Here is a 26,824-nt window from a genome sequence, read left to right on the forward strand (position 1 = left end):
TTCTGTTGAATGATGGGCTGTCCGATGGCTCTGAACATTTGGTGTTGTAGCAGAAGCATATTGACTGTGATGATCTATGTTCAACAAATCCTTGCATTAGTATTGGACTATTCACTGTGATAAATGTATTGCCCGTTGATAGAATTCCTCATATTCTAAATGCTCGGGCTTGTATGACATCCTTTAAGTGTAATGATTTATGTTGTCCCATCCCTGAGAATGTGCTCAGATTAATATCTCAAGTTAATGTATTGGAATCAGGTGCTCGGGATAAGTGTGTAAGAATACAAGCAAAAGGAACCAGCGTAGGCCATTTTGCCCCTCGATCCTGCTCCACAATACATTAAGATCATTTGTCATTTGATCTCTGCCTGAAAACTATTTTCTCCCTTATTCTCCACAATTCTTGAATAGCCTGTAGTTCAAAAATCTCTCGACCTTCTTCTTGAATATAATCAATGACTCAGCTTCTGCAGCTCTCTGGGGTCCAGAATTCCAAAGATTCATGATTCTCACAGAAAATGAATTCCTCCTCAGCTCCATCTGAAATGTGCACCTTTTGCGCCCACCCCCCCCCCCCTCCCAAGTTCTTGATTCCCCCTCAAGGGGCAACATCGTCTCACCATTCTTCCTCAGAATTTCGTATTTCAATATGTCTCCCATACTTCTAAACTCTGAAGTATATAGGCTGAAACTCTTCAACCTTTCCTCGCAAGACAGTCCCTTTTAACACACATCAGAGTCATCGGAGTGAGGCTGCACTGAACCTCCCTCAATTTATGTGCATTCGTCCTTAAATAAGGGGAACAAAACTGTACACAGTAGTCTAGGTGTGTTCCCATCAAGGTTGTACGAGCAGTTATCAGACCATCAGGAGTTGTGGAACTAACCTGGCCTGAGATATTATTTCACGATTCTAATTTCGGTAATTTACAATGAGGCGGCTTCGTGTCCTCTTTCCCCAACATCAACGGCTGGATTGTAAAGCTTCACCAACGCTGGTACCGGTGGCGGGGGTGGAGGGAGGGGAGGGGGGATGGGGACATGAAAGACACAGCGGGGTTAGGCCCGTAACCGACCCAGCTGCTGGTCCCGTCCTGAACTCAGCGGCGGATGAGACCTCGTGGCAGCCTCCCCGCTGCTTGGCGACAGGAACTGCATTAGAATATGCAAATGGATACTTCCCTTTTATTAATATGCAGGCCACAGTGATTCTGCCAGCAGGTTTGGATTTTCATCCGGCGGCGGGAATGCCGTACCTTCGAATCAGGAGGCGCCACAGCTGTGGGGAGGGGTGGAGGTGATTTTCCTAGTGTGGGAAGGGGAAGCGGGGTTTCACTGCTACGGATTGGTCGAAGGGGTAATGGGAAGGGGGAAAGCACAAAGATGCCGAAATGTAAGGGGGTGGGGGCGGTGGGAAGTTAGCAAATTAACAGTAGGTATTCCGGGGGCGGGTTGGGGGTGGGGCGGGGGCGGGTTGTAATGGGCAGGAATAATGTGTAATGCCATTGGGGGTGGTGGGAGAGGGCATTTTTTTTTAAACTAAATTTTATAAACGTTGAAATAAGCGTGTCTCTAAAAATTTAAACAATCATTTAGGGCTATAATCCCATTAAAAAAGACGTCGGCAACTGAGCATTGGTGCTGAAAGCCCTTGCCAGGGACGGAGGGATGGCTCGCCTCTCCCTCCACGTTATCATTAGTTCGGGAACAGCCGCCTTGGCCATGTTAATAAGCCACGAATTTAGAATCACAGATGCTCTGCGACTTAGTGACGTGTGTGAGGGTCACAACAATTTCCACCCGTCACCTATTTGGGCCCCATGAGTGAGTTTCACTGGAATTTCAATATTTTATTGGTTATCACTTTCATGAAGTATTTCCTTATGGGGATCTGACGCTGCTTCAGAGGTCTCGCAACTGAACAGAATTTGCTGATCACCCTTTAACAGCCCCTTCTCTGATTCACTGCAGTTCAATTCATTTACTGTCAGAGGGATTCGTTGTAAATGTCGTATCAGTTTGGACTAGATTTCTTGGAATCACGAGCCATTCTAGTTAATTGCAGATTATAAATCGCAGTGTTGATGGTTTCGTTCTGGTGATTGAACAAATCCACAATCTAACTCTGGACTTTCAAATTAGAAGAGTTACATTTCAAATAGCGTGGGTTCTGGTCTGGAAGAGGTACTCAATTTTATTTGTTCTATCTATTGTAGATAGATTGAACAGTGCCAGTTGTGGGAATGAGTGTCCACCTTACCTGTGTATATGAATGTCCTGGGTTATTTGTGGGATGTGTAGTTAAGGACCGAATTCTATACCGGTACATAAGCTTCTTGTGTACTTTGGTGTTTAAAGTAAATATTTGAATTGAAGTAAGAAAGCAATCCAATACAGAATGTGATTATTGGTGTCACCCAGTGATCTGGACTGAGGGCACAGCTTTTCACTGTATTGCCACATAATTTGAATTAAGGAAGCGAGGGCCATCCATCTAGGTTTGCTGACGACTGCAAGTTAAGTGACTCAGTAAATAGTGCAGATGAAAAGAAAATAGTACAAAAGGGTTGTCGATAGTTTAAATGATTTGATAAACTGTGGGATATGGAGTTTAATGTGGGGAGGTTTGAGGTCATTCACTGCGTACCAAAGAATGATAAATCGAGCAGATGGGAAAGGGGTCTAACGTTCCCTCTCAGCCTTCACCTGATCTTAACGTAACAGGGGTTAATTCTAAACACACCGTGTTTAAAGCTCCCCCTTGGTGAATCTCTGTTCACTGCTTTCCAATTTTAAGGCAAGGAAACCATCCCAAAACATGTTATCTTAGGTTTAAAGAGTAAAGGCTGAAATTCTACTAAACTTAACGCATAGGGATACAAGATGCGCCCACGCTCGCATGCATACGCAACACACACATGCAGTAGAGACAGGAAAGAGCCAAAACAATGAAGTGGAATAGTTTGAGGCAGTATCTGAAGACGGATTTTTGTTATGGTTCTTTGAGCTCGCTGCAGAATCCCTGATTGTAGTTAGACCTAGCTTTTCGTTTGGGCCCAGTATTACTCTTAAACCTTTCTCTGTGGAGGGGACATTTCTCTCTTGGGGTTCATGTGTCTTCAGTGGAGTTGGAGATCCATGAGAAAGTGAGAGCCAGTCAGGAGATGTCTTTTCAGTCCAGGAGCATTCAATCTCTCTGATTTCAAACCTTTTGTCCAATTCAGGAAACCCAGGTTGCCAAGCAGGTTGGTCATGAGACTAGCAGGCTTGGCCACGTCTGTTTGTGTATTCTGCCATCTTAGCATTCAACTTGGTATGTCCTTTACACACCATAACTTGGTGATCAAAGTCCATTTTAGGATAAATGGATCAGGGAAGCAACCCTTTTGTCCCTCCAAGCACAATCAGTCAGTCTGCAAATGATTCTTCAGGCAAGCATCTAGTTATTTGCTTCAACAAGTCCTATTTTCACTCCAGTAACAGTTTTAAAATCAATGTTCATATGATAAATTTAATCTGCCCCATTCTTGGCAGTTGGGGATCTGCATGACAATAGATTCTTAATCGTGAGAAGCTCAGAGCTGGGGACAAGCTGAGAAGTTTGCAGGTCAAATGCATATATCATTAGGGGACAAATTAAAATTAGAAAACTGAGGTTGATAGACTTTTTGAGGGAATCATAAAAAGAATTAAGGATACAACGCAAGGGAATAAATTAATAGGCATAAATGGATGTTTTGTTGTTTGAAATGCAAGGAAGGAAAAAATAAACTGGAGGTGTTGGGATTCTCCATGCAATACAAGTCAGCAAATAGAGCAGTGTTTCTTGAGAGGAACGGGTGTGGGATAGGATTAAGGCAGCAGATTTCTAGATCGACAAGTCAATGGATAGTGGGGGGGGCGGGGGCTGGGGCTGTCAGCCACGTGACAATTGGTACATTCGAGTCTGGATGAGACAAAGGCATGGATGTACGTTTCAATGTCTGATGAACTGAGACAAGAGTGGAACCAAGAGTAGTGATGCTGTGATATGGAAGGATGTGATGTCACGCTTTGGCGTGACACATGGTGTTATGAACGTGACTCATTTTTGTTAAAAATATATATTTTTAAAAAATATTTAGTTAAGCTGAATAATGTGTCAGATTTTTTTAATCAGGAGAACTGAGGGAGCCGGATTTGAAACAGTGTTGCTGTTTGTTACATGGCTTGGGTTAACGACAGGCAGAAGCTCTGACAACAGGGGCAGAAAGGTGACAAACACTCCTTTGAATGGACAAGCCCAGTGGGAACAGAGAACATCTGGGTGGGCAGAAAACTGTCAAAAGGTTTGGTTGTCAGTCACTGTGTTTGTAATATAAATATGTATATATATATATATATATATATATATATATATATATATATATATATATATGTGTGTGTGTGTGTGTGTTTCTGTGTGTGCGTCTGTGTGTCTATGTGCACGTGCGTGAAGCGTTAAGATACCAAAGGGAACTTTAAAAAATAATGTTGGATTTTTAATAATTTGATCGATGTGATATTGTTTTAATTCATTGCTAATTATGAATTGTTCTATAATAAACAGTTAATTCTGCTGTTCAGTAAAGAAACATGGTTAGTACATTCTATTGTGGGGAAGATAATTGACTGGGTCCGTAATTGAGAACATTTTAATAATATGTTGTGACCTGTGGAAAGGTGGGAGTGAATGAACAGTGCACACCTCCAACCTCGGTCGTAACATGAGCATGAAGCATAACCTGGGGTCATATAGTGTTCTGAGGGTCATTCAAAGACAGCAGCCATCATGTGGATTAGAATTAATACCTGGGATACATTTTCTGGATTGGAATAAAGATGATGGATTCAGTCCAGCCAATATTAGATAAACGACATTTATGACCGATCCATGGACATTTTGTTGGATAAGTAAATAAAAGCAAAATATTGCAGATGTTGGAAATCTAAGATAAAAACAATAAGTGTTGTAAATGTACAATGGGTCTGTCAGCATCTGAGGAGTGAGAAAGAAAGTTAACATTTCAGGTCCGTGACCTTTGATCAGAACTGTCTAAGTTGTGCTCATGCTGGATTGTGGAGGGTGATTTACCTGAGTTATCATGTTGAGTGAAAATGTGGAGGCTTGTATAATCTGGAGAAGCGATTGGACAGAGTACAAGCTGTGGATCGAGAGAGAAGTTAAGTGAGAGAGAGAGAGCAAGCGAGAATGATTAGGGAAAATGAAATAGAGGGAGAGAGAGAAAGGCAGAGGGAGAATGAAGGACGAAGGAGAAAGAGAGGGAGAGAAGCCACAGTGTGACTAACTCATGAATACGAACTGTTAAATTTTCCGTAACAATTATAGTGAAATTGTGAGTTGAAGGTATGATTAGGATTTTGCTAGATTGGGTGAGATTTAATGCTGGACTCACTCCCTGTGTTTTAGTCCCGTCATATCCTCAGCCTGTTTTAACGAATATTCCTCTTACTTATTTCTGAACTGAGTAAATAACTTAATGGAAGCAGTTATTTACCGAATGAATTGGTGCTTCACTTTGTTCGCTTTCCAAAGCCTTCAGGAGATGCCTCCTCCCCAGTTCCCAAATGTCATTTCCTTTGTCTCCCTCCAATCCACTCACTTGCTCAGCCTCCATTGGCCTCTTCCCCGATCTGAAGTCTGAAGCTCACCACAGCGGCTCTCGACATTTTCACTTTTCGGGTCAGCCCATATTAGGTCTCCTAACCAGTAAGCCAAAAACAGCTTCCCTGCTCTTCACTTACTCGGCCATTGGTCTGGAGGCTAAAATGGATTCAAACCATTGGATTCCTTCTTTGAAAAAAGCTTAGCCCTTCCACACTGGCAGCGCCCCCTCACCTAGACCTTCCACTGTATCCAGTGGTCATTTTAATTCACCATTATTTTTACAAATCAATTTCCCAATCAATTATTGATAAATGTGTTCAATGAATATTCTGAACGAAATGCTGGATGCAGCAACAATGCTATACATTTCTCACCAGATCATGTCAAACTGCTGTTTTAGTTTGAGGTCTGATCAGCAATTTCTCTGCATCCCTTTCTATTTCTTTCAGTTAACCTGGTGGCGATTCAGATCCTGTGCCGAGGAAATTGCGGTCTCTCCAAATGTATCACTTGTTACCTGGTGGGAATGGCAGTGGCCGATCTCCTCGTCGTTATCACAGATCCTATTTTGAGGTGGATTCCATATATTTATTTCCCAGATTCATTCCTGTTCATTACTCCCATCTGTAGGTCAATTTTCTTCCTGATTTTTGCAACCACAATGATTTCTGTCTGGCTGACAGTCGCTTTCACATTTGATCGATTTGTGACCATTTGTTGTGAGAAGCTGAAGACGAAATATTGCACTGAGAGAACAGCGGCTGTGGTTATTGCAACAGTGAGTGTACTGTGCTCTTTCGAAAGTCTTCCCTGGTACTTTACAATGGAACCTTTATATGTAATTGATAATGTTCCCTGGCACTGTATCTACCAGCAAATATTCAATACTTCCCCCGCATGGACCGCGTTTGAGTTGTTTCATCGCATTTTAACTCCTTGTGTCCCGTTTATTCTGATTTGCTGCTCAATGTTCTGACGGTAAGACGTATTTTAGTGGCCAGTAGAGGCCGCATGGGACTCCGGAGCCTCAGCAGGGGACAGAATCACAATGACCCAGAGATGGAGAATCGACAGAAAGCCATCATTTTACTGTTTAGTATATCTGGCAGTTTTATACTGTTATGGGTGACACAGGTTGTATTTTACATCTATCAGCGAATTACAAAACAATATCCTTCCTCTGCCAATGACCCTCTTTATGTCATAAAATACACAGCAGGAATGCTGCAGCTTCTCAGTTCCTGCACCAACACGTGTATTTACGCTGTGACCCAGACTAAATTCCGACAAGAGCTGAAGAAGATCCTGAAATGCCCATTTAATCTAATTGTTAAGTTAGTTAAATCATAGAAAAAGTGAATATTTCGTGTTTTAGTACTAAGACCCACTCCAGACTCCATAACCTAAACTCAATACAGGGGTATATATTTTCTATTCACAGTTCAGAACCCTAATATGATTGTAAACTTGATTTTGTAATATTTTATGAGTCATTGGACAGAATGAAAGCGGTTATCTTTGCAGAAGGTACAAGAATTGTTTCTCAAAAATGACGGTGCTAAAGAGCACAGCTGACCATCAATTGAAGCAGTTCTCAATTAAAGAGGCTTCTGTTGGCTTGATGACAGAGAGAGAAGGTGGTGTACTGGTGATATTGCTGAGCTACTAATCCAGAGACCCATGTTAATTACTTGGGAATGCAGGCACAAATCACCACAGAGCCGCTGGTGGAATACAAATTCAATTAATTAATAAAAATCTGGAATTGAAAGCTGCTCTGAGTAATAGTGCCATGAAATAAAAAGTGAAATAGTCGAACAGTGTCCTTATGGAAGATGCCTGGGCTACATGTAATTCTATTCACGCATGTTGACTGAGAAAGAGGGAGAGATGGTGTGAGAGAGAGAGAGCGAGAGATTGAGGGAGAGACAAAGTGAGGGACAGAGAGAGATGGAGATACAGAAACTTGGAGAGTAAAAGAGAGATTGAAAGATGTATAGATAGACGGAGGGAGCAGGATAGGTACAGACATGACAAAAGGGAGAGACAGAGGGAGGATGACACAAGTTGCAACAATCAGTAACAATCCCCATTCTCTGCCCAGTCACGTGTTCTGGTTTAGTGTGAATGTTCTCAGGGCGAGTGTTGGAACTGTCTTCTGCAAACGCCCATCGATGCTAAATCATTTGTTCCACTTTAAATCTAAGATTGCCCTTATTGAATGCATTTCGGAAATTGAAAAAATCCTCTGTCACTCTCTGTCGCTTGGTCCTTCTTTTTCTCTGTGTGTGTGTCTGTGTGTATGCCTGTGTGTGTGCGTGTTTGAGTGTGAGCGCGCGCGCGCCTTTGTGTGTGTGTGTTTGTGTGTGTCAATGCCTGTTTCTCTCTCATCTCTCGGAACCTCAGTAAAACTCCACATACATCTGTCAGTCATTTTCTGTAGGTTGCTTCTATTGAGACCACAACTGCAGAGGGTGCACATCTCATGCAGGCTGGTAAGAAACCCAAATCCCGCTATTTACTGACATGTTCTGTATGCTTTAAACATTTTTAATTGATTCATTCATAACAATTGATCAAATCTGACAATGCTCACTGCTTGACAGTCATTAGGTTTACTTTCCTCCCAGGCTGATTACAAACACTGATATTAGTGTCGAGGAAAGTTCGAATTTACCTCAGTGTTCTGAAAATATCAAAGCCTGATTCAACACCCAGCATATCATATTATATGATACGTGGCTGAAAATGTTGTTACGCTCAGTACGCACAGTACTTTCATGTTGCAATAAGTTGTCATTCTTCTTTGGCCTCTTTATCTCGAGAGACAATGGGTAAGCGTCTGGAGATGGTCAGTGTTGTGTGGAGCAGCGCCTGGACTGGCGACAAAAGCCAATTCTAGAGCGACAGGCTCTTCCACAGGTGCTGCAGAAAAATGAGATTGTCGGGCTGTTACACAGTTGGCTCTTCCTTTGCGCCTCTGTCCTTTTTCCTGCCAACTGCTAAGTCTCTTCGACTCACCGCACTTTAGCCCCGCCTTTATGGCTGCCCGCCAGCTCTGGCAAACGCTGGCCATGGACTCCCACGACTTGCGATCAATGTCATAGGATTTCATGTCACGTTTGCAGACTTCTTTAAAGCGGAGACATGGACGACCGATGGCTCTGATACCAGTGGCGAGCTCGCTGTACAATGTGTCTTTGGGGATCTTGCCATCTTCCATGTGTCTCACATGGCCAAGCCATCTCAAGCGCCGCTGACTCACTAGTGTGTGTAAGCTGGGGATGTTGGCCACCTCTAGGACTTCTGTGTTGGAGATACGGTCCTGCCACCTGATGCCAAGTATTCTCCGGAGGCAGCGAAGATGGAATGAATTGAGACGTCGCTCTTCACTGACATACGTTGTCCAGGCCTCGCTGCCATAGTGCAAAGTACTGAGGACACAGGCTTGATACACTCGGACTTTTGTGTTCCATGTCAGTGCGCCATTTTCCCACACTCTCTTGGCCAGTATGGACATAGCAGTGGAAGCATTTCCCATGCGCTTGTTGATTTCTGCATCTAGCGACAGGTTACTGGTGATAGTTGAGCCTAGGTAGGTGAACTCTTGAACCACTTCCAGAGCGTGGTCGTCAATATTGATGGATGGAGCATTTCTGACGTCCTGACCCATGATGTTTGTTTTCTTGAGGCTGATGGTTAAGCCAAATTCATTTCAGAAAGCCGCAAACCTGTCGATGAGACTCTGCAGGCACTCTTCAGTGTGAAATTTTAAAGCAGCATCGTCAGCAAATAGGAGTTCCCAGATGAGGACTTTCCGTACTTTGGACTTCGCGCTTAGACGGGCAAGGTTGAACGACCTGCCCCCTGATCTTGTGTGGAGGAAAATTCCTTCTTCCGAGGACTTGAACGCATGTGAGAGCAGTAGGGAGAAGAAAATCCCAAAAAGTGTGGGTGCGAGAACTCAGCCCTGTTTCACGCCACTCAGGATAGGATAGGGGTCTGATGAGGAGCCACCATGTTGAATTGTGCCTTTCCTATTGTCATGGAATGAGGTGATGATACTTAGTAGCTTTGGTGGGCATCCAATCTTTTCTAGCAGTCTGAAGAGACCACGTCAAAGGCTTTGGTGAGATCAATGAAAGCAATGTAGAGGGGCATCTGTTGTCCACGTCATTTCTCCTGTATCTGACGAAGGAAGAACAGCATGTCAACGGTCGATGTCTCTGTCCGAAAGCCACACTGTGCCTCAGGGTAGACGCGCTCGGCCAGCTTCTGGAGCCTGTTTAGAGCGACTCGAGCAAAGACTTTCCTCACTATGCTGAGCAGGGAGATTCTACGGTACTAGTTGCAGTCACCTCGGTCGCCTTTGTTTTTATAGAGGGTGATGATATTGGCATCGCGCATGTCCTGAGGTAATGCTCTCTCGTCCAGCACAGGCATTGCAGTTCATGTAGTGCTGAGAGTATAGCAGGCTTGGCACTCCTGATTATTTCAGGGGTAATGTTGTCCTTCACAGGGTTTTTTCCGCTGGCTAAGGAATCAATGGCATCACTGAGTTCCGATTTGGTTGGCTGTCTGTCCAGCTCATCCATGACTGGTAGAGGCTGGGCTGCATTGAGGGCAGTCTCAGTGACAACATTCTCCCTGGAGTACAGTTCTAGGTAGTGCTCAACCCAGCATTATCATTAAGTGCTTCATATTTACCAAATGTGGTCACGTTTCCTTTGGCATTAAATGCCTCACACTTACGATATGTGCTTCAGTGAGAATTATTATTTATTGACTCGTATTTACCAGATATGGTCAGTGTACACCATTATTAAATGCTTCGTGTTTAGCAGATGTGGTCCAGTGATAAATATGATTCAATAATTCACGCTTACGAGATGTGGTCCAGTGCACAGTACTATAAATTATTTACCTTACCAGATTTCGTACAGTGTGCTTTATTATCAAATGCTTCACATTCACCTGATGTGGTCCAGTGTGATTTATTATCAAATGCTTCACATTCACCTGATGTGGTCCAGTGTGATTTATTATCAAATGCTTCACATTCACCTGATGTGGTCCAGTGTGCATTAATATTAAATGCTTCACATTTACCTGAAGTGGTCCATTGTGCATTAATATTAAATCCTTCCCATTCACCTGATGTGGTCCAGTGTGCATTATTATTCCATACTTCATATTTACAACATGCGGTCCAGTTTGCAGTTTGATTGAGGATTAAACACTTCCAATACATGATGCAATGTGCATTATCATTAAAGTTTTCGCATCTTCCACAGGTAGGTCTTTGTGCAAGGCATGGTGGTGGTGCAGTGCCGATGTCACCAGGTTATATATCTCGAGATGCAGTTGGATTCTCTGGGGCCATGGGTGCAAATGCCACCATGGCAGTTGGTGGATTTTTAGTTTCAGTTAATTCATAAGAGTCCAGAATTGACAGCTAGTTTCAATGCTGCAGCCATGAAACTCTATTTGATGATCTTATCACCCATCATGTGCACTAATGTCCTTTGGGGAAGAAATTTTGCAGTCCTTAACTGGCCTGGCCTACTGTGAGTCCGGACCCACAGCAATGTGTTTGGCTCTTAACTGCCCTCTGAAGAGGCCCATCAAGCCACCCAGTTGTCAAGAGAAATTAAGGATGGTCAAAAATGCTGTCCTTTCTTGCGATGCCCACACCCCATGAAATACTTAAAAATTACAGAACACTTCATATTTTCCACGTGTGTTCCAGTTTCAATTATTTTTGAACAGAAGACATTTACCACGTATGGATTATTTACCAGTGTGCATTATTTACATTTATCAAATTTGGTTCCATTTGAATTATTATTAAATGATGCACATTTACCAGATATGGCACAGAGTGCATTTTGATAATATTTTTTTCATAATAACTAAATGTGGTCCAGTGTACGTTATTATTAAATGGTTTACTTAATCAGACGTGGTGCAGTGTGCATATCACTAAAGTTAACAGATTTACGAGAGCTGGTCCAGTCTGCATTACTAATATATTCATCATATTAATCACATGTGGTCCCGTGTGCAGATTATTAAATGTTTCACATTTACCAGGTATGTCCCAGAGTGTGTTATTATTAAATGTCTTGCTACAATTAGCTGTGGTCCAGTGTGCATTATTATTAAATGCAGACAGAAATGAAAATTGAAGGCAGAAAATTCAGAAATGAAAATGGAAGGCTGCAAATCAATGGATGAGTCTCGAAGACAGAGCAAACAACAGTTAAAAAAGAAACGACTGGCAGTGCTCAAAGATATCTGTTTCAATGCATGTAATATGGAAATAAAGCAGATGAGCTGAGGGCACAGATAGATATGTGGCAGTCTGATATCATAGCTATTATAGAAACATGGCTTCAGGAGGGGCAAGAATGGCAGTTCAACGTTCCTGGTTACAGCGATTTCAGATCCGCAGGGAGGAGGACAAGAAAAAGGAGAATGGCAATTTTGGTCAAGAAAGCTATTAATGCTCTGAAGAGGAGTGATATGTTGGAAGGTTCATCAAATGACGCCATATGGATTCAGCTAAGGAACAAAAAAGGTGCTATCTCACTGCTGGGAGTGTACTATAGAAACCCCAAATAGTCGGATGGAGATAGAAAAGCAGTTTTGCAGGAAAGCTCTGAGGAGTACATGAGCAATAGGGCATTAATAGTAGGGAACATTAACTGCACCAATATTAACTGGGATAGTTCTTCTGTGAAATGAATTGAGTGAGCAGAATTATTGAGGTGCATTTAGGAGAAACTTTTTGCCCAGTATGCAGCAAGTCCATAAAGAAAGAACAAAGAACAAAGAACAGTACAGCACAGGAACAGGCCATTCGGCCGTCGAAGCCTGCGCCGATCTTGATGCCTGCCTAAACTAAAACCTTCTGCACTTCCAGGGCCCATATCCCTCTATTCCCTTCCGATTCATGTATTTGTCAAGATGTCTCTTAAACGTCGCTATCGTATCTGCTTCCACCACCTCCACTGGCATCAAGTTCCAGGCACTCACCACCCTCTGTGTAAAGAAACTTGCCTCGCAAATTCCCTCTAAACTTTGCCCCTCGCACCTTAAACCTATGTCCCCCAGTAACTAAATCTGCCAGCCTGGGAAAAAGCTTCTGACTATCCACTCTGCCCATGCCTCCCATAACTTTGTAAACCTCGATCATGTCGCCCCTCCACCTCCGTCGTTCCAGTGAAAACAATCCGAGTTTTTCCAACCTCTCCTCATAGCTAATGCCCTCCAGACCAGGCAACATCCTGGTAAACGTCCTCTGTACCCTCTCCAAAGCATCCACGTCCTTCTGGTAGTGTGGCGACCAGAATTGCACGCAAAATTCTAAGTGTGGCCTAACTAAAGTTCTATACAGCTGCACCATGACTTGCCAATTAATATACTCTATGCCCCGACCGATGAAGGCAAGCATGCCATATGCCTTCTTGACTACCTTATCCACCACCTGCGTTGCCACTTTCAGTGACCTGTGGACCTGTACGCCCAGATCTCTCTGCCTGTCAATACTCCTAAGGGTTCTGCCATTTACTGCATACCGCCCACCAGCATTAGACATTCCAAAATGCATTACCTCATATTTGTCCGGATTAAACTCCATCTGCCATTTCTCCGTCCAAGTCTCCAACCGATCTATATCCTGCTGCATCCTCTGACAATCCTCATCATTATCCGCAACTGCAACAACCTTTGTGTTGTCCGCAAACTTACTAATCACACCAGCTACATTTTGCTCCAAATCATTTATATATACTGCAAACAGCAAAGGTCCCAGCACTGATCCCTGTGGAACACCACTAGTCACATCCCTCCATGCAGGAAAGCACCCATCCACTGATAACCTCTGTCTTCTATGACCGAGTCAGTTCTGTATCCATCTTGCCAGCTCACCTCTGATCCCGTGTGACTTCACCTTTTGTACCAATCTGCCATGTGGTACCTTTTCAAAGGCTTTACTAAAGAGGAAGCAGTTTTAGACTTAGTTTTAGGAAATGAAGACGGACAGGTGGAAGGGGTGGCAGTGGGAGAGCATTTTGGTGGTAGTGATCACAATTCAGTCACTTTTAACCTAACTATGGAAAAGGACAGAGATAGAACAGGAGTTAGTGTTCTCAATTGGGACAAAGACAATTTTACTAAACTGAGAAGTGATTTAGCGAAAGTCGACTGGAAACAGCTATGTGAAGGTAAATCAGTGTCAGAACAGTGGGAGTTATTAAAAGGGGAGATTCAGGGGGTTCAGGGTAAACATGAACCCACAAATAAAAAGGGTGAAACGGCCAAACCTACGCGCCCCCCACCCGCCCCCATGGATGTCAAGGAGCCCACAGCTAAGGTAGAAAAGAAAAGTTTATTATCCGACGCCGAGAACTCAAAACTATAGAAAGGCGAGGGGAGTATAGAAAGTGTAGGAATTAAATCAAAATGCAAATAAGGAAAGCAAATAATGGGCATGAAAGAATATTGGCAAGCAGATTAAGATCAACCCAAAGATGTTTTATCAATACATTAAGAGGAAGAAGATAACGAAGGAGAGAATAGGGCCCACAAAAGATCAAAGAGATAACCTATGTGCAGGAGTGGAAGATAGTGGTATGCTTCCTAATGTATACGTTGCGTCCATCATCACAAAGGAGGGGGACAATGCAGATATTGTAGTTAAGGAGGAGGAGTGTGAATCTTTGGATGTGATAAACAGGGGGAGAGAGGAAGTATGAATGGGATTTGTATCCTTGAAAGTTGATGAATCACCAGGGCCGGATGAAATGTGCCCCAGGCTGTTCAAAGAAGCAAGGTAGGAAATAGTGAAGACAATCATTCCCCAGTCCTCACTGGATGCAGGTGTGGTGCCGGAGGATTGGATAATTGCTAATGTTGTACCTCTGTTTAAAAAGGGAGCGAAGGCTAGACTGAATAATTACAGGCCACAAGTTCTAACCTCAATGGTGGGCAAATTAATGGTATCTATTCTGAGAGACAGGATAAACTACCATTAGAAAGGCATAGGTTAATCAAGTATAGTCAGCATGTATTTGGAAAGGGAAGATCTTGTTTCAGCAAATTGATCATTTTTTTTGAAGATGGAACAAGAAAGGCAGATGAGAGTAGTGCAGTTCATGTGGTCCACACGGATTTCAGCAAGGCATTTGACAAGGTCCCACATGGCAACCTAGTTAAAAAAATAAAATCCCATGTGATTCAGGGAAATGCACAATGTGGATACACATTTGGCTCAGTGGCAGGAAACAAAGTGTAATTGTTGACTGGCTTTTTCACGACTGGAGGGCTGTTTCCAGTTCCAGGGCCATTCTGCAGGGCACTGTTCTCGGTCCCCTGCTTTTGTGGCATAAATTAACGTTTTGGACGTAAATGTAGGGGGCATGACCAAAACGTTTGCGGACGGCACAATGGTTGACCGTGTGATAGATTGCGTGAAGGACAGGTGCAGGCTGCAGGAAGATATTGATGGTCTGATCAGATGGGCAGAAAAAATTCAACTAGGAGAAGTGTGAGTTGATGGATTTGGGGAGGTCAGACAAAGCAAATGAATACAGAATGAATGGCAAAATACTGACAACGTAGAGGAAGTGAGGGTGAATGTCCACAGACCACTGAACGTCGCAGACCAGGGCGATAAGCTGGATACGAAGGCAAATGGAATCCTTTCCTTTGTTAGACGAGGTATAGAATACAAGAGCAGCGAGTTTTTTCTGGAAGTGTCTGACTCATTGGTTAGGCCACGACTTTAGTATTGTGTGCAGTTCTGGTCTCCTCATGACAGGAAGGTTGTAATTGCACTGGAGAGGGTACAGAGGAGGTTTTCGAGGATGTTGCCAGGACTTGAAAAATGCAACTATGAGGAAATATTGGATGGGCTAGGGTTATTCTCCTTGAAGCAGAGCAGTCTGAGGGGAGATCTGATGAAATTTGCAAAATGGTGTGGGGCATGGATAGAATGGAGGTGAAGGTTTATTCACCCAAGCAGTGACAAGCAGGCATAGATTTAACGTGATTGGTACTAAAATTAGAGGGGAGATGAGGGAAACCCTTTTTCACCCAGAGAGTGATGGTTTCCGGATCTCACTGCCTGAAAGGATAGTTGAGGCAGATCCACTCAACGTATTCAAAAGGAGTCCGGATATTCATCTCAAATGCCATAACCTGCAGGGCTACGGACCGCCTACTAAAAGGAGGGATTAGAATAGGTGGATCCTTTTTCCCCAACACAGACATGATGTCCCAAGTGGCCTCTTTCTGACCTTGAACTTTGTATGATTCTATGGTTCACATATATCAGATATGATCCAGTATGCAATATTGTTCATGGTTTCATATTTAACCGATGTGGTCCAGTGTGCATTATATTGGTAGAGTTGACATTTACAAGATCTAGTTAAATCGAGATTATTATTGCCTGCTCTGAAGTGACCAGAAGATTTTCCATTCTTTTTATTCCTTCTTTTTCTGAATTAGCCATTTTTGTTGTGTTTGCCTTACCTGCCTTCTTTCTTTCTATTTTATATTAAGTGCGGGGGCAGACCCAATGCAGCTGCGCTCTGCTTCTGAGCTGGTTTATTGGCCATCTCTCACTCTCAAGAGAGTCAGCCTGTTTCCTCCCATCACCTGCCAGCGTGGTGTTATGGAATATATATGGTAATTAGGTGTTATAGTCTGGATTGCAATCTACACATAAAATAAAAGCAAAATACTGCGGATGCTGGAAATTAGAACATTACAGCGCAGTACAGGCACTTCGGCCCTCGATGTTGCGCCGATCTGTGAAACCATCTGACCTACACTATTCCATTGTCATCCATATGTCTATCCAATGACCACGTAAATGCCCTTAAAGTTGGCGAGTCTACTACTGCTGCAGGCAGGGCGTTCCACGCCCCTACTACTCTCTGAGTAAAGAAACTACCTCTAACATCTGTCCTATATCTATCACCCCTCAACTTAAAGCTATGTCCCCTCGTGTTTGCCATCACCATCCGAGGAAAAAGACTCTCATTATCCACCCCATCTAACCCACTGATTATCTTATATGTCTCTATTAAGTCACCTCTCCTCCTCCTTCTCTCCAATGACAACAACCTCAAGTCCCTCAGCCTTTCCTCGGAAGACCTTCCCTCCATACCAGGCAACATCTTGGTAAATCTCCTCTGCACCCTTTCCAAAGCTTCCATATCCTTCCTATAATGCGGTGACCAGAACTGCACGCAATACTCCAGGTGCGGTCTCACCAGAGTTTTGTACAGCTGCAGCATGACCTCGTGGCTCCTAAACTCGATCCCCTTGCTAATAAAAGCTAACACACCATATGCCTTCTGAACAGCCCTATTAACCTGGGTAGCAACTTTCAGGAATTTATGTTCCTGGACACCAAGATCTCTCTGTTCATCGACACTACCAAGAATCTTCCCATTAGCCCAGTACTCTGCATTCCTGTTACTCCTTCCAAAGTGAATCACCTCACACTTCTCCGCATTAAACTCCATTTGCCATCTCCCAGCCCAGCTCTGCAGCCTATCTATGTCCCTCTGTACCCTGCAACATCCTTCGGCACTATCCATAACTCCACCGACCTTCGTGTCATCCGCAAATTTACTAACCCACCCTTCTACACTCTCTTCCAGGTCATTTATAAAAATGACAAACAGCAGTGGCCCCAAAACAGATCCTTGCGGTACACCACTAGTAACTAAACTCCAGGATGAACATTTGCCATCAAACACCACACTCTGTCTTCTTTCAGCTTGCCAATTTCTGATCCAAAGCTCTAAATCACCTTCAACCCCATTCTTCCGTATTTTCTGCAATTGCCTACCGTGGGGAACCTTATCAAACGCCTTACTGAAATCCATATACACCACATCCACTGCTTTACCCTCATCCACCTGTTTGGTCACCTTCTCAAAAAACTCAATAAGGTTTGTGAGGCTCGACCTACCCTTCACAAAACCGTGCTGACTATCGCTAATTAACTAATTTTTTTCAAGATGATTATACATCCTGTCTCTTATAACCTTTTCCAACATTTAACCCACCACCGAAGTAAGGCTCACAGGTCTATAATTACCAGGGCTGTCTCGACTTGAACAAGGGGACAACATTTGCTATCCTCCAGTCTTCCGGCACTATTCCTGTCGACAATGACGACATAAAGATCAAGGACAAAGGCTTTGCAATCTCCTTCCTGGCTTCCCAGAGAATCCTAGGATAAATCCCATCTGGCCCAGGAGACTTATCTATTTTCACTCTTTCCAAAATTGCTAACATCTCCTCCTTGTGAAACTCAATCCCATCGAGCCTAGTAGTCTAAATCTCAGTATTCTCCTCGACAACATTTTCTTTCTCTACTGTAAATGCTGACGAAAAATATTCATTTAACACTTCCCCTATCTCCACTGATTCCACACACAACTTCCCACTACGATCCTTGATTGGCCCTAATCTAACTCTGGTCATTCTTTTATTCCTGATATACCTATAGAAAGCCTTAGGGTTTTCCCTGATCCTATCCGCCAATGACTTCTCGTGTCCTCTCCTTACTCTTCTTTGCTCTCCTTTTAGATCCTTCCTGGCTAGCTTGTAACTCTCAAGCGCCCGAACTGAGCCTTCACGTCTCATCCTAACATAAGCCTTCTTCTGCCTCTTGACAAGCGCTTCAACTTCTTGAGTAAACCACGGCTCCCTCGCTCGACAACTTCCTCCCTGCCTGACAGGTACATACTTATCAAGGACACGCAGTAGCTGCTCCTTGAATAAGCTCCACATTTTGATTGTTCCCATCCCCTGCAGTTTCCTTCTCCATCCTCCGTATCCTAAATCTGAAATAAAAACACGAAATGACCCGAAATTGTAACTCTGCTTCTCTTTCCACAGATGCTGCCAGACCTGCTGAGTGGTTCCAGCATTGCTTGTTTTTATTGCAATCGACACAGCCTGGTGCGGCTTTCTGATCAATTGTTTGCTTTTTTCACAATCTCCGATTCTGTGTAACCAGATGTTTCATCCCATTCCTCAACTCTTCCCCGAACATTCTCGGTGTCAGTCCACAGGTACGTATGTTGTTACAACAGCTGACACGCTGTAGCATGCATCCTGTTTGCTTGGTGATGTATGTTGTGTTACTGTGGTATTGCTTGTTTAATTGTGGTCCCGCACACACCACCTCAGGCAATGCGCAACATATGTTACCCAGTGAATAACGGAATTGCCAGACATAGTAAAGAGCAAGATCATTGATCTCTTCCAGTAATTGCTGTCTGCATCATTTGATCATCCATGCTGCGGAGCAGTGCCCTGCCGGAATATATTGGTCGTGAAACAGTGAGAGCATTGAACAACGGGATGAAAAAGTTCGGCTGTAAATGGGTTAAAATTCTTTCAAACCACCCGTCCGCCACCCATAAATATGCCTCTGATCTCCCCCTCTCTGACGCCGAACTTTCTGAACTTAGCAAAGGAATCCGTCTAATCTCCTTACTGCCCACCTCAATGAATTTCGGGCTCTACATTACTTTGAGCTCTTCTTCCATCGTCTGCGCCTCGGAGCTCACTTCTTTGACCAGGAGCCACCACCCCCCCCACCCGCCGCCATCGATCAGCAGACCCATTCAACAACCGCCAGCATTATCCCTCTACCTGGGCCCCTCCCCCTGGCGTCTTACCCGCTCTTGATCTTTTCATTGAAAACTGTTGGCGAGGCATTTGTCATCTCAATTTCTCTGCCCCCTGACTCACTCTAACCTGTCCTCCTTTGACCTTGAGGCACTCCGTTTTCTCAGGTCTAACCTCGACAATGTCAGCAAACCTGTAGACAAGGTGCTGTTGTGTGGCATACCGACCTCTACCTTGCAGAGGCTCAGCGCCAACTTTCAGATACTTCTCCCGACCTTTACATGGTCCATCTCTGACACTTCCCTTCCCTTCCTCGACTTCTCTGTCTCCATCTCTGTGGATAGGTTGTCTACCAATATCCATTATAAGCCCACTGACTCCCACAGCTACCTCGACTGCACTTCTTCACACCCTACCTCCTGTAAGGACTCCATTCCATTCTCCCAGAGTCTCCGTCTCCGACGCATCTGCTCTGATGATGCTACCTTCCATGACGGTGCTTCTGATATGACCTCCTTTTTCCTCAACCGAGGATTTCCCCCCACTGTGGTTGACAGGGCCCTCAACCGTGTCCGACCCATTCCCCGCACCTCGACCCTCACCCCTTCCCCTCCCTCCCAGAACCGTGACAGGGTTCCCCTTATCCTCACTTTTCATCCCACCAGCCTCCATATCCAAAGGATCATCCTCCGCCATTTTCGCCACCTCTAGCGTGATGCCACTACCAGTCGCATCTTCCCCTCCCTTCCCCTGTCAGCATTCCGAAGGGATCGTTCCCTCCGCGACACCCTGGTCCACTCATCCATTACCCCCACCACCTCGTCCCCGTCCCAGGGCACCTTCCCCTGCAATCGCAGGAGGTGTAATACCTGCCCATTTACCTCCTCTCTCCTCACTATCCCAGGCCCCAAACACTCCTTTCAGGTGAAGCAGCGATTTACTTGTACTTCTTTCAATGTAGTATACTGTATTCGCTGCTCACAGTGTGGTCTCCTCTACATTGGGGAGACCAAGCGCAGACTGGGTGACCGCTTTGCGGAACATCTCCGCTCAGTCCGCAAGCAGGACCCTGAGCTTCCGGTTGCTTGCCATTTCAACACTCCCCCCTGCTCTCATGCTCACATCTCTGTCCTGGGATTGCTCCAGTGTCCTGGGATTGTTCCAGTGAACATCAATGCAAGCTCGAGGAACAGCAACTCATCTACCGGTTAGGCAAACTACAGCCTGCCGGACTGAACATTGAGTTCAATAATTTCAGAGCATGACAGCCCCCCCCATTTTACTTTCATTTTTAGCTATTTTTTCTTCCTTTTTTTACGTTCCTTCTTACATGTTTTGCAATCTTTTTTTGCATTTATTTCATTTTATCTTAGTTTGTTCAGTTGCTTACCCACTGTTTTTTTCAGGTTGTTTTTCTTCAGGTTTGCACTTGCTGCTGTTCAATATTCAGTGCATTCCCACCTAATCTGTACTAATGCTTTGTCTTTCAATACACCATTAACATATTGTTTGCCTTTGCTCCGTGACCTTTTGGTCAGCTATGTGGCCTGGTCCAATCTGCACCTTCTCCTTTGTTATCTCTTGCCCCACCCCCACCTCACTTGTTTATAATCTGTGACTTTTCTAATATTTGTCAGTTATGAAGAAAGGTCACTGACCCGAAACGTTAACTCTGCTTCTCTTTCCACAGATGCTGCCAGACCTGCTGAGTGATTCCAGCATTTCTTGTTTTTGTTTCAGATTTGCAGCATCCGCAGTATTTTGCTTTTATATTAGAGAGAATCTAGCAATGTGCTCTTGACGTTCAATGGTCTTACAAGTGCTGAATCCCCCATGATCAACATTCTGGGTGTTACCATTGACCAGGAATTGAACAGGTGTGGTCATAATGTGACATGTTTCAATACATCTCATCTTTAAAGTATCCCAACTGAACCAGTCCATACAAAGCTGCCCCTTTATCCGCGAAAACTGCCCAATAAACGTTCTCATATCTGGCTTCAATGCGTATATATTTCTTGCGAAGTAAGAGGACAACAATTGTAAACAGGACTCAAGGTGTGGCGCCACCAACGTTCTAAGAACATCTTCACCTCGTGGAACTAGACTGTTCTGTAGTATTACGTTATAAATCTAATTTTGGTGACTTATAATGACACAGCTCATAGTCTGGCAGGCATGGATGATGGGGAAGGAGGGTGGGAAATGAATGTAGGAGGGTGAGCTTTTCGAAGGGGTTGGTTGTTCTCTGCTGGGGCACTTTGTGGGGAGGACAGACAAACCTACAGTGAGGACATTCATTTTACTGGGCCTGATTCCACTAGCGGCAGGAATAGGCCCTTAAGCAGGTAATAATAGGCCTCTTCGGGCCCTCAGTTGGCCACTGGCCAGGAAAACCTTTTCCACTCCCAATTTGTAGCAGTGTAATGGAACAATGACGGGACCTTCCTCACCTTCCAGCCATCGCACATCGATGGGACACACGCTTCCTATTCCATCTCTGGGAGTGGCGTGGCATTACATCCAGGCCTATTAGTCATCACACTTCCCGCATTGGGAAAAGGCATGCCTTACTGCAGTAAGGGCTTCGTTCAAACAGTTAGAAAATACAATACGGTCTGAATACTGTAAACATTTTTTACAAGTAACTTATAGTGCACTGCAGAGGTGACATGCAATCATAAAACACATACTATATTTTACTAATACTATATGTTATTTAGCTGACAGTGGCTGCTCGCCTCATCAAAGTTCAACTGCCCTCTGGTGAGGGCTTCTAATTTCGCCTCGATAGAAAATTTTTTAGCCTCAGACGCCTCTGTGTCAAACCTAAACCTATACGCCAGACATACATGGTCTTCAGTTTGTGGATGACTGCAGTGTCATTGCCCATACTGCTCCAGATTTCAAAGTCACTCTCGATCTCTTCAATTCTACATGGAGGGGACTTGAATATCCTCTTTGTTGCCAAAACAAAACTGATATGTCAACTTATTTGTGGCTATCCAAATATTCCATATCCGATATATGTTGAAGGAGAGACTCTGGAATGCGTTGAAAGGTTCCCATAACCTGTCAGCCACCTTTCTCAAAAGGCCGCCATTGATGGGGAGATCCAACAATAGATCAGCTGTGTCAGCTCAGCCATCTACAAACTACAGCAGCGAGTGTTTGACAGTATAGACTTCTGCAAGTCAACAAAAGTGCTAGTGTGCAAACAGTTGTCATCGCCGTACTCCTGTTCCGCTGTGAGACCTGAACTGTGTATCAGCGACAAATAAAAGCGCCAGAGAAATTTCATCAGCTATGACTCTGCTGCATCCTCCAGATCAACGGGAAGAACCATCGAAAACACACTAGTTTCATTTTTGAAACCAGCTCCACAAGCATTCACGTAAATTTCCTGAAGAAAAACAACTTCGATGGACAAGATACTCTATTTGGATGCTCAAAACTGGTATCCCCCGCCAGGTACTGTTTTCCCAATTCTCAAATGTCCTCCAGGGAGGACAAAGGAAATGTTTCAAAGACACTCAGAAGCTCTCTCTGAAGCGCGGCAGCTTTGATATCGATGACTGGGAGGAGTTTGCGAGAACCGTTCAAAATGGGACAACTTGTCTGTCATGCTTTGAGTCCAATCTCCTTAATGATGAAGCAGAGTGGCGACAGAGCAGGAAAGAAAAGGAATCAAATCCCACACTCGGGATCCCACTGCCTCGTGTGAAATCCTGTCCCATGTGCCCAAAAATCTGTGGATCGAGAATTGGCCTATTCTGTCACATGATGATCCATGGCAGAAACTTGTGAACCTATGTACACGTCATCCTCGAATCAAGGGACAGCCGACAATTTTCCTAAATTTACCAATAACAAATGTAAGATTAATAGGATTCAGACAAGTCAAAATTCTCACAATTCAGAGCTTTCCTTCAGACCTGCTTCTCTTCGAACTCTAGTCAGATCATCACTAATGACATTGCTTTTCTCTGCAAGATGTACAATTTCAGGTGCAAATGGCTGTAACAATATTCTCCACTGAAACAACCTGGCTTTCTTTGTTATGCTTTTTCTGCAGAAAAACGAGTGGGTTGTCATCCCTATAAAGCAATATTTACCAGTGACTAGTGGTCATATCTGCATTAAAGTGCTGTAAAGCCCGTACAAGATGACAACACTGGTTGAAATCCCAAAACGGAAGCTGGTGCAAATTTATTAAAATTCAATTGATTAATAAAATTACTTAACTAATAAAAGACAATTTGTAATTGAAGGCTATTCTCAGTAATGGTGCCATGAAAATTGACATCGGGTGTCGCAAACACCCACCTGGTTGACCTTTAGGGAACCAAATATGATGCCTGCTCTGCATGCGACTCCAGACCCACATCGATATTGGTAACTCTTAACTGCCTTCAGAAATGGCCCAGCAGGACATTCAGCTGTCAAGGGCAATTAGGGATGGGTAGTAAATGCTGGTGTGCCAGGGTCACCCGCTTCCCATTCCTGCAACATCAACTATTATGCATTGAGAAAAACAGTCTACTTTGTTCCGGTTCGTCAGTGATAATCTGAAGGAGATGAGTGCACTTCCAAAGATTTCACTTTGAAAAGAGTCTCCAGGAGCTTGTCTAAGTTGATTTGAGCCATTCCATATTGTGGCAATTTCTCAAATGACACAATGTAAATGTCTGCTCCCTCTTCACTAATTTGACTTACCGGGTTAGCCAAACTTTGCCAAGTCAAAGCTACGAGGAATTTCCCTTTGGTCAATCTCATCTTTCATCTCCAAATCACGTCCTCCAGCTTTGAGTCTTCCATTCGCATTTCAAGATTTAATGCAAATTAGACATGAACAACAATTAAATCACATACTATGTTTGTACATCTAAAAGATTACACGTTAGTTAGCTTATGGAATAATAATAGTCCGTACTAATCCTCTGAACAGGATTATCAACACGATGGTGCCAAACAGTTCCACAGTATAAGAAAATCACGAATTTTCTCCAATAGTTTTCCACATCATCACCTCCAAGTAGTGATTGAGTGTTTCAGTGCCAGATGGACGAAGGCAGTGCGGGAGGCTAGCGATGTTAGGCAGGTTCAAATGTGCATCTTTTATGAGCGAAGGGTTATGACATCTGAGGTTCAGCAGGGACCAACAGAATAAACGTTAAAAAAATCATACTGAGCCTGGCACAACAGCTAGTATGGGGAATGGTGTCAGTGAAATGAGTATGGACTCTGTGGCAGAGCGAAAGATGATTGCTTTGGTATTTCATATATTTAGTTGGAGAAAACTGAAGCTCCTGCTAAACAGACATTTGTAGTATCGTCACACAGAGGCAGTGGAAGGTCGAGCGAGTTGGCGGAGAGCTGGACCATAGTGTTGCCAGCACACATGTGGAAGCTGACCCCATGTCATAGGTGTTGTTGGCATTGGGTAACATGTAGATGTGGAGGAGGAGGAGGTAAAATAGGAAGGTCAGGCACGGGCTGGTGGGTGGAGGGAATCCATTGCGGGGGAAGTTGTGGCTTTCATCGTATCGGAAAGACATGAACCAGGAAAGGGCAGTCCCACCAAAAGTGCCTAATGTCAGAGATATGGAGAGATCACGGGCAGGGTTTGATGCACGCTTGGAAGAGAGGGTGGAGTTCGTGAATTTTGAGACCACGACCATGTTGTGAGGACCAGAATTTTAAATGTTGAACAATTTGAGATGTAATGTAGGTCAGTGAAAACCATTGTGTTGTGTGAGCTGCTGGACCTAATGGGGGATGGAGATGTACGGTAGAGTTTTGGATCGAAGGAAGGTGGACGTTGGGGTCCCGGTGAGGAGTGAACTGGAGGAATAGTGTCAGGAGATGGCCCAGGTCTAATTTTACTATTCTTTAGCCACTGCAGAATGAACTGATAAACATTTGCAATAAAATCGCAGCGAGAGGGTTGTCAATGAAGCACGCTCAGAGTCTGCCCCTACTATCACCCATCATAAGTTCTCAGGTGCAACCCTGAGCATGGATATAACTATTGTCGTGTCAAAGTTTACATTTTAACTACTTGTGTCCCTGGATTCAGTGTATACTCTGGAAATTCTGAAGCATTTATTCATGAATCATTAGGAGTGAACATTGTCATTACAATGGCATGAAGCCTGCATGTGAAGCCGCTCATTATTGTGGGATATGTCCTGTATGCTTACATGTATCGGCCTTATCCCCAAGAGAGGTCTGATTAAGATATTCTGCTGGGTTTTAAGATATTCATGTTGTATGTACCATTTTATTAACATCGCAGACAAAGCTGCCGATGTAATGTGCTTGTTCAAGTGTCTGTCACAAATAGCAATGATCAGGGGAATAACCATGTCACTGGAGACTTATCCCCTATATAAATCAGGGCCTGTTCATATGTATCAATGCAGAATGACTACCAGAGCTCCGTATTTCAGAACAACACCAATTGGTGCTTCTCACAGAAATGGGATATCCAGTCATATATCAGATTGAAGATATTTACTATCCTATTCTTGCAACCATTGGAGTTCCCACTAAGCTGCCGTCTCCAGCTGCTGTTGTAGCAAATCAATATTAAATCGATGGTTGTAGTTGATAATGTCTTTCTTGTTGATTGGTTTACGCAGTTGTCTGTTCTGTTGAATGATGGGCTGTCCGAAGGCTCTGCACATTTGATGTTTTAGCAGAAGCATAATGACTGTAATGATTTTTGTTCATCAAATCCTTTTATTTGTATTGGATTATTCAGTGCACTGAATGTATTGTCCGTTGACAGAACGCCTCAGATTCTAAATGTTCGGGCTTGCACGACTTCCTTTATGTGTAATGATTTATGTTGTTCCATCCCTGAGAATGTGATCAGATTAATATCTCATTAATGTATTGGAATCAGGTGCTCGGGCTAAGTACGTAAGAATATAATCAATAGGAACCGGCGTAGGCCATTTGGCCCCTCGATTCTGCTCCACAATTCATTAAGATCATTTGTCACTTGATCTCGGCCTCAAAACCATGTTCTCGCTTGTTCTCCACAATTCTTGAATAGCCTACAGTTCAAAAATCTCTCTACCTTCTCCTTGAACATAATCAACGAATCAGCCTCTGCAGCTGTCTAGCGTCGAGAATTCCAAAGATTCATGACTCGCACCGAAAATTAATTCCTCCTCAGCTCCACCTGAAATGTGCACCTTTTGCCCCGCCCCACCACCCCACCCCCCCAGTTCTTGATTCTGCCTCAAGGGGAAACATCCGCTCACCATTCGCCTGTGGTTATTCCTCAGAATGTCATATTTCAATATGTCTCCCATACATTGAATCTCTGAATTATATAGGCTGAAACTATTCAACAGTTCCTCGTGAGACAGCCCCTTTTAACACGCATCAGAGGCTGCTCTGAACCTTTCTCAATTTATGCGTACTCATCCTTAAATAACGAGAACAAAACTGTACACAGGAGTCTAGGTGTGTTCCTGTCAAGGTTCTAAGAGCATT

The sequence above is a fragment of the Heterodontus francisci genome, unplaced genomic scaffold (genome assembly GCF_036365525.1).
Source record: "Heterodontus francisci isolate sHetFra1 unplaced genomic scaffold, sHetFra1.hap1 HAP1_SCAFFOLD_88, whole genome shotgun sequence".
In the NCBI taxonomy this organism is placed as follows: domain Eukaryota; kingdom Metazoa; phylum Chordata; class Chondrichthyes; order Heterodontiformes; family Heterodontidae; genus Heterodontus; species Heterodontus francisci.